Below are 9,552 nucleotides of genomic sequence, written 5' to 3' on the forward strand. Positions count from 1 at the left end.
TTGCTCCTTCCTGATCAATTTCTCTCTTTTTCTCCTTTTATTTATTCCCTCTTCCTGTCAGCCCCACCAATCTTTTTTCCGTGCCCTGTAATTGGCCATTCGGGTCTCTATTAGGCCAATCAGGTATTTTAGACAGGCAAAGTATCAAAGCTTCACTGAGTGAAACAAATGCAACATAAATGAATGCAGCACATTCATTTTTAAAAATGATTTTGCATCATTAAAACAAATATTCCACAGCATCAACAACCGTAACACCTCTTAAAATAATATTCCTTGACAGATACTTAAGCCAAGTTAGTCTGGCTGATCTTAGGAGGTAAATCAGTAGCCCCTATTTCTGTGAACTCTTGAGGGTCAGGTCTGATTTCCCCACTGTTTTCCCTTTTGTCTTATGTTTTATGTGAATCATTCCACCTAGTTTTCTGCACCAAGAGTTCTACTTTCTGCTGCTCTTGAGAAGTGGTTGTAGTTCCCCTGATTTACAGGCATTCCTGGCACTCACCTGTAATAGTAGGCATTTTCACGGTTCACTGTGTCTCCAATAAGATTCAGTGGTGCTGGCTGGAGAAATTACAGTTTCCAGACGTTTTTGAGGTAAGAATATTAATATTCAAGTAGTAAGTGTGGTGCATATATTTTTTCTGAAACTTCTTGCATTCAAAAAGAACTGAACTTTTCTCAGATCTTGCCACGTAATTAATAATATACCTTGACATCACTTAAGACTATGTACTTGTAGATGGGAAGTACATATGTCCTGCCTGGTCCTGCAGCCATTCAGTCCCAAAAGAAAGACACAGTGCTTACATTAATTGTAAACTGCTTGGTCTATTAGCTCAGACTAATTATCAACTATCTCTTACAACTTAAATTAACCCATAATTATTATCTATGCTTAGCCACGTGGCTTGGTAGTTTTTCTCAGTAAGGCATTCTCATTTTGCTTCCTCTGATCTGGCTAGTGACTGCATCTCTGCCTTCCTCTTCCCAGAATTCTCTTAGTATGATCATCCCACCTTTACTTCCTGCCTGGCTATTGGCCAATCAACATGTTATTAAACTAATATGAGTGACAGAACTTTACAGTGTACAAGTCCTTTATCTCACAGTACTCAATTTGCTAACCTACTGTGTACTCAGTCAGTTTAAGTTTAAACTGCTGTAAATATAAAGAACCTTATTATACCTTGAATTTCTCTTCCCCAGCATCTCTTCAGCCCATGCTAGGAAGTTTGCCACACAGTACAACAAATCAGATCATAATGACAATATGGTGTGTGTTGACTGAATGGAAAAGCATTAAAAACATAAAGGGGCAAAATCAGGTCATATTGGATGTTTTTGTGTTTACAAACATATAGTCTTAATCTATAAAAAGGTAACATTTTAATATAAATAAATGACTTATGCATGATTGCGTGATGATTTAAGATCTAAAGATAAGGAAAAAGGAGAAAGTAAAATATTCTTTACCTATTGAAGTTAATGTACGTCAGTGTAAAAACAGACTGACTATTATTTGTTAAGTTTTTTTTTTGTTGGGGTTTTTCTTTGCTTAGCATCTCCAGCTTCATGACTTGATCTAAGTTTATATGGTTTCCCAGGGTTTAGTCTCCTTCATATGAGGAGCTAAGTCTACATGGAGGTGCTGAAACCCTCTTAGTGCTAACACTCCTTATATCACCACGTAGGAATATGGGGAAGAGGGTGGAATTTAGACTTGGTTGGAGGCTGTTAAATGATAATTTACACAAGCTCTCTTGCTGCTCAGTCTTTCTATAACTGTTTTTCTCAGAACACAGAGTTGACATTTCTTTGACTCCAACGAAGAATATCTTTTTTCAGCTGTCAAAGAGGAAACGCTCTACATACGCCATTTGCTCTTCCCAGAACCCACACAGTGAGCTGTGTAGGTGGGGCCCCTTCAGGCTAGCTTTTCTAAGGTTCACACATTTCAGCTTGAGATGATCACATCTTGTCATTTATGAGAAATTTTTTATCAGTCAAATTCATGTGATATTCGAGAAACCGCATTCCTTGACATTACCTATTTCCTCGGACTGCCCACATTGTATCCCAAGCCAAAAAATTACTAAAATGCCCAAACAATCCTATAATGCTATTACTTTAGGGACTCCCCTTTTTTTCTAGTGATTTGAATGTTAGACTTTACAATGGCAGCTTTTGTTTACCAACAGCGTTTGAAAAGTAGAAGTTCCCCGAACGGAAGCAGGTGATGTGACTGTGACTTCCCAGGCTTGCCTGTCACACACTATTGCTGTACATTTCAGAAGGACTGCGGGTACATGAGTAGCTTCATTCCAGTTGCTGGTTATGTTTCTTCCTTACATCCGGACACGTTTGAAATTTGCATAATATTAAAGTATTTACAGTTTTTTCTTGAAGTATAGATCATGTTTTGCCATGCTTGTATCATCTATTAACTGATGCCATGTCTCCTTACCGATTCATGCTGGACAAGCATTTTTCACTGAACAATGAGATGATACAATATTTGCGGACCACTTCATCTTGGTTGATAGTTTTCTGAATGAAACCCAAGACATTGGGATGAATGTACATCATGGAATGTGCATCTTAGTTACAAATCAATGCAGAGCGTGGAGCCAATCCTTTCCTTCACCAGACTCCTCTGCTCTGGGCTACTGTTCCTCATCCCTCCCATCCTACAGAGACTGCTGATCACTCACTCTCACCATCCCAAGCCTGCCTCTATTCCCTCAGCTGGCAGTTCCCTTGGAAACCACTGGGAGTCTGTTGCACACAGCAACTTCTTCCTCTTCGGCTCTCTATGCCCCGGGAATTGCCCCTGGGGCCCTGTAGTTCTGCTCTTTCTCATGAAATTGTGAGTGTAATGAACTTCTTGTTTGATTTCTGTCTATTTCTGTCCTATTGACATCACAATAGTGCTTTAAAAACCAGAAAATTCAGGATTTGATTTTGATGGTTTTGTGAGTTAACTCTGTTAACTCTAACATTATTCATCCCAAACTTATGTAACACACAACTGAGTTTTCTTCACTTTTAAGGATCATTGTTTGGATTTAAATTTTAGACTTTTCTGCTCATTTTGATTTATTTAAAAACAGTAATGCTCTCCACAAAAATTTCAGTGATCTCTTAATAAAATAATTGACCAATTGTCAAGAAAGTATAAACAGAATACTAGGAATTGAATATGTTTTTTTATTAAAAATTTACTTTAGAGTTTCTTTTTCTCTAACAATCAACCCACTAAATCTAGGTGATCCTGAAGAATCCTTTCCAACATTAACATAGTAGAAAATATATCAATATAAGTCCTATGTAATGATTGATCATGAACCTCAAAGACATTTTTCCTTTTATCTACATAACACAAGCTGCCAAGTACGTAAATGGACTGGAAATGACAGAGGCTAATGAAATCTAATTCTCTCCTGAAGCTTACCCTAACAAGTCTGCACTCTTCTTCCCTTTCATCCCACCAGGTTAATGGAGTTTTAGGTCAAAGTTCTGACTTCAGTATTACCAAAGATTTGCCTCCAAGTCTCAATTCACCAATTAAAGAAAAAAAGTAACAGTGAAAATCAGGGGAAATGAGGTTTAGTCCATGTAGCAAATTAGAAAGATCAGATAAAAGCATCTAATAATCCCAGGAATGTCTTTGGATTCTGGAATGAGATTTAGGCTAATAGAAGAAGAATTAGGGCAAGGATAAGAAACATAAATGATGTTATGACTTGGTCAGACTGTGGTCTGAGTGACCATTATCTCATAGTACTGAAGTAAGTTCAATGTGGTCATTGCTGTCATTTCTAGGGGGAGAAGACTATTTCCCACGACATCACCACCCTACTCCAGGGTGACCACAGATAATTGTCCTCATTTTGGGAGTAATCTGTTGGCTCACCAGTGCTGAAGGGCAGTTTTGGCTCCCTGACATAAAGGTATTTAGCAACCAGTCCTATTTCTCCTGAAGGAGAGAGTGATTTGAGAGGAAAGGTTAAGGACTTTGGACATGGCTTCGTGGATAAAGGCACTTGTCACACAAGCCTGGTGACCTGAGTGTGACCTGAAGCCCACAGTGGCAGGATAGACCAAATCCTGAAATTGTCCTCTGACTTTCATGACTGCTGTGGTACGCACACACTGGCACTCACACCCAACACACACAACAGCCGCAATGTTTTCCTAAGAGGCATAGGCGCTTGTGAATAACCTCTAACTAATAGTAAAAATATAAATTGCTGAATTTGTTGTCTGAGATTAAGAACAATCTCCTGTAGGTTACTAGTCAAAATGGAATTTATTTATTTATCCCATTAAATAAATCATCACATCTATCCTATCCCCATGTATGTCTGTGTGTGTAGACATGTATGTGACAAAGCACATGTGTAGAAATAAGAGGGCTACTTGCAGGAATTAGTTCTCTCATTTTACCACATGGATCGTCAGGCTTGAATAAAGAGCCGCCTTCTCCTGTTGAACTATCTCACTAGCCCAAGGGATTTCACTTTGAAGCTTAAATATTCTTAAAATCCTTTGGACTTTGTATTTGTTCTTGTCTGCCTATATAAATGCTTTTTTGTAGCGTGTTTGTTGTGCAATATATGTATGTTTCTATTTGCTTAGTTTGTTTACTTCTTGTAAGAGAAAAAGCATACACTTTTTACATAATACCTCTTTGTACCCAAAATGTAAGTGTGGTATTTTTTCCAATCCCTCATGTTAAGTGTGATGGCTGGTTTTACTTTCTTTGACAGAATCTAAAATCACCAGAGATTTGGGCATCTGAGTGTGCCTGTGAGCGATTTGGGCCTCTGAGCACACCTGTGGGGGATTTTCTGGATTTTGCTAATTGTTGTAGGAAGACCCATCTTAATTCTGGGCAGAACCATTTCAGGGCAGGGCCTCCTGGGTTCTCTAAAAGTGAGCACTGATGAGCATTGGTTGTGCACTTGTCTGCTTCTAGCCTGTGGATGCAATATGACCAGGTGATTTCAAGGTCCCACTGCTGAAACTTCCCCACTGTGATGGATTACACCCTTAGGAAAACTGAAATAAAGCATTTTTCGGTTAAGTGGCTCTGCTAGGTTATTTTATCACAGAAATCTTAAAATATAATAAAACGCCAGTTGTTCTGCAGTGAACACTCTCTGGGTTCTTCCCTTTCAATTTTATTGAAACACCGAAAAAGGTACCAGACAGTACCAGATAAGAATGCAGTCATACACAAGACTTTCCTTATTTCCGAAATCACTACATTACATGTGGTCACATGTACTTTAGTCAGAGCAATTTCAAATTGGAGTTCTCATTCTTCTTACTTTGGATTTAATTAACTTGCAAGAACAGTGAAGAAATGTGTGGTTCATGGGTCTTTTAGGCAATGTTGCAAAGGATATGGCTAGATATCCAGATGGGAAAGATTCACAGGGCAAAGAATCAGAAGAGACACGGTGTCCATGCCCTGACTGGGCCCTCACTGTCTAGGCATCCTCATGGGTCTGTCATTGCAGAAGTCCATGGAATCTAACAAATCTTTCTGGAAACAAGCCCCATCCATCTATCTGGAGGTCCCACTACCTATCGTACCATAAGCACAAATTCGGATCCAAATCATCTTGTTAAGAATGAAAAATAGATAATGCTCTTCTAAGAAAGGTTTGGGAAATAGGCCAAATACATTCTGTATTACAACACACCTTAAAGTTCTGTCTCAAATATCACTTCTTGTTCTGCACATATATGTGAGGAGCCTGAAGGAAGCAATCAATGTCACAGGTATAGGAGACAGGAAGTTAAGGTAGATTTGATCCTTGCGCATCAGATTTTATCATAATAGAAAAACTGTATCATGTACATGAGTGGAACATTTCATACTTACTTCATTTATTAGCAGATATTTACCTGTTGACAAGAAATCAGGGCACACAGCCATGCTAAATATATTCCAGAAAAGCTCAGTTCCTTCTTACCCTTTCCTGGATATTTTTTCTGCTTTCCTTATCAGAATATTTTGATCTATGTCTAGTCATGGACTAGTTTTGTTTTATTTGTGTTGAACTTTTGTCTTTTAACACAATTTACCAGATTATAATAAACCCAAAAGAAAGTTCACAAAAGAAATACATATTTTCAGGTTTGTGAAAAGCTCAATGTATTCAACAAAGGGAAAACGAATTCAGGATAAAAGGCCTGGGACAATTCAGGTCCAGTCTCATTAGGTATAATCAACTTCAAGCAATGACAATTTAGTTAAATTTTGTCTTTCAAAATTTATATTAAAACAATGTGAATATAGCTACTTACTTAATAATGAGAGTTAAAGCTCATTCCTGATCTCTATATCTTTCTTATCTTCACTTCATTATAACAAGATTAAGCAAAATCTTTCTTAAACTTGAATCTTTCCAGTTTAGGTCATTCTTGGTTAAGCAAAGGCTACTGTGTTCTCCCTGTTTTACAGGTTTGCCTCCCTTGCATTCTTTGCAGAACTATATTGCATTGAGGTGGGGATGTAATTTTGAAGCCCTGCTGCTCTGTGTTTTGATGCTTCTGTTTTTGGTAGCTTCCCTTCTTCCTCAACTGATTATAGACACTACAGTTTTGTGAACCAAAGCTTTTGACTTTAAGAATACTTGTAATAATAAGAACAGAATATGAGGCTTGGATCCTTTTAAGACATGGTTGTAAAGAAAATGGCCCCCATAAAGAGTGGCACTCTTAAGAGATGTGGCTTTGTTGGAGTAGGTGTGGCCTTGCTGGAGGAAGTGCGTCATTGTGGAGGCGGGCTCTGAGGACTCAGATATGCTCAAGGTCACACCCCATGTCTCAGACCACACCCTTTTGCTTTGCAAGATGTAGAACTTTCAGCTACTTCTTTAGTACCATGCCTGCTTGCCTGCTGCCACATCTCACCATAACAATAAGAACTAAGTCTCTAAACTATCAGTCACTCAAATATGTATTTTTTTTTTATGAGAGTTGCCATGGTCATGGTGTCTCTTCACAGCAACAGAAACCCTAATTAAGACAAATGTCAAAAGAATCACCTTTGTCAAGGGTTTTGGCTGGGGATAGGATGCTCTGAATGTCTGACACCTGCCTAAATAAAGATGTAAGGTTTTCCATCCTGGGCCCAAAAAAGATGGAGCACTGACTGCTCCTCTAGCGCACAGCATTCTGTTATAGGCACACAATTCACTTAGGTCAAAACACTGCTCAGAATTGATTGTGTGAGATTAACATGTAGAGTGAGAAAATAGATTGAATGAAAAATGTTTATTCCTTTTGTTCACTCTGAAGGGCCTAGGTGCTAAAAAGCCAAAGCGGAAGAACAAATCTTTTCTGAAACTCAAGCATTACATTCATTTCTTAATTTTTGTGCGTGTAGGGATGTGTGAAAGTGTGTAAGTGATTATATAAAAGGCGTATGTGTAATTTTCACAACAGTAGATATATAATTCTGTTTGGGAAGGTCCAGGCATCAGCAAATGACTTTGGCAGAAGCTTCCTATTCCACAGTCCTGAAAACCAGAACAAAACATTTTCTGCAGAAGTGTGAGGCTCTTGTGTGAATTCTGGTCATTGACACTGACAAGATATTATAAAACTCCATGAAAAGCTATTTCGATGATTGTCACTGGTATTTGGCTTTTAATTCTCTCTCTCCAGACAGTGGTCTGTGATTACTAGATGCACACAATGTTTCTGAGTGTTGAATCTTGAATTTAAGCAGACTCAAGATCTACTATTGTCATGATCTAATCTCTTGGACTCTCAAGGGTTAAAAAAAGATAACTGTCTTTCATTTATGGAATTACTAGGGTTTTCTGGAATTTTAAAAGAAATATATTTTTTGCTTTGGACAATCTTTGGTTCCTAATAGAAATTTACTAAATGCCGGGGAAAAAGTTATCCTTTTTTTATGACAAATATTTATTTCTGCTCTTTTTTTTGAGCTATAACCATATCTATAACTTGGGATGCTAGTAACTAAACCAAAAAAATCTGTTATATTTGGGTTTACATTAGTGTACATCCTGCTATATATGACTAATGAGTAAACAAAGAAGTGGCAGCGTGATAGCTTGTACTCTAGGAAGACACTTACGACAAAAGAATGTTGCAGGTACAGAGGAGTCTCTGATGACTAACGGAGCTTGCAAAGATGAACCACATAGTTACATTTCCTTGGTCAAATAAAGGAAAGAATAGGGCATCCTTCTTTACGGAAAGCAATGCAATCAGGTTATGAGTGGATGGGGTTGGGAAAGGTTATATGTAAACAATAGACTTCCTAAAGATGCTGAATTTTCCCTTTATGTTGTTTTGTTTTGTTTGGAGACAGAGCATCACTAAATAGGCCACACTGGCCTCTGTTAACCTCTACTGGGTTTTAGAGCTGTTTGGCACCAAAGCTGGCCTAAGTATTTAGTTTGGGAGTATCAGGTTTAAGGAATGGAGTGATACAGTTTGATTTACCTTTTAACAGGTGAGTTTTTACTGCTAGAGAGTAGACTGTAAGAGGGGAGGATATAAGATCCAGGAAAATAACTAGGAAATTATCGCAATCTGAAGCTAAAATACAACTTTGGCTTGAATCAGTCTGATAATCACTTTTGGTGATAAGTAATTAGATGAGGAAAAATTTTCAAGAAGACAAAACATGGAAAATGCCCCTGTTTTTTAACTCTGGGAAATTGTAGGATTAGAGATCCATTTATTGGCATGGGTAAGAAATGGGGAGACCAAATTTTGGAGCAGAACTTGTGGCTTTGTGCACTCTCAGTCACTGCTGCTGAACATGGGGATACGTGCATGCCCTGACACTGCTCATGAATTTGGGGATTTGCAAATGCTCAGCCACTGCAGCTGAACGTGGGGATTTGTGCATGTTCAGCAACTGCCCTTGAACTTGAGGCTTTGTGTGCGCTCAGTCACTTCAGCTGAATTTGGGGATTTCTGCATGCTTAGCCACTTCGGCTAAACTTGGAATGTTGCACATGCTCAGCCACGGCAGCTAAACGTGGGGCTTCATGAATGCTCAGAATGCACAGAGTTGTGTTGCTGTCCTTGATCATTATATACCAGCATCTTTGAGGACACTGTTAAACGTAATGTCCAGGGAAATTCAAACCAATTGTTTTAATACACTTCTGCTTTTCTGAGTGGGGTCATGTTTCTAATTTGTTTGTAAAACTTGTAATTGTGATTGATGTTTGACCATTTCAGTTTGGAATAAAATAGTTTGGAAACTATTTTATTGGCAAACCAAATCCAGCAGTATAAAATGTATATGCTGTGACAAATAATTTAACCTTAGAAAAACGAAATAAATAGCTGGTTAAAAATTGCTAAAATAAATATCTGAAAATGTAACCATTATTTTAAAGTCAAGAACCATCTCATTCTTAAGATAGTGCTTTATATGTTCAATATGTGTTTGAAAAAAAACTATTGTTTTTCATAAATATAGTATATTTATTCATAGTTGTTGCATAGCTGTTGAGAATATGAACTGAGGAGGCAGAAAATATT

The sequence above is a fragment of the Myodes glareolus genome, chromosome 16, assembly GCF_982192425.1.
Source record: "Myodes glareolus chromosome 16, mMyoGla1.1, whole genome shotgun sequence".
In the NCBI taxonomy this organism is placed as follows: domain Eukaryota; kingdom Metazoa; phylum Chordata; class Mammalia; order Rodentia; family Cricetidae; genus Myodes; species Myodes glareolus.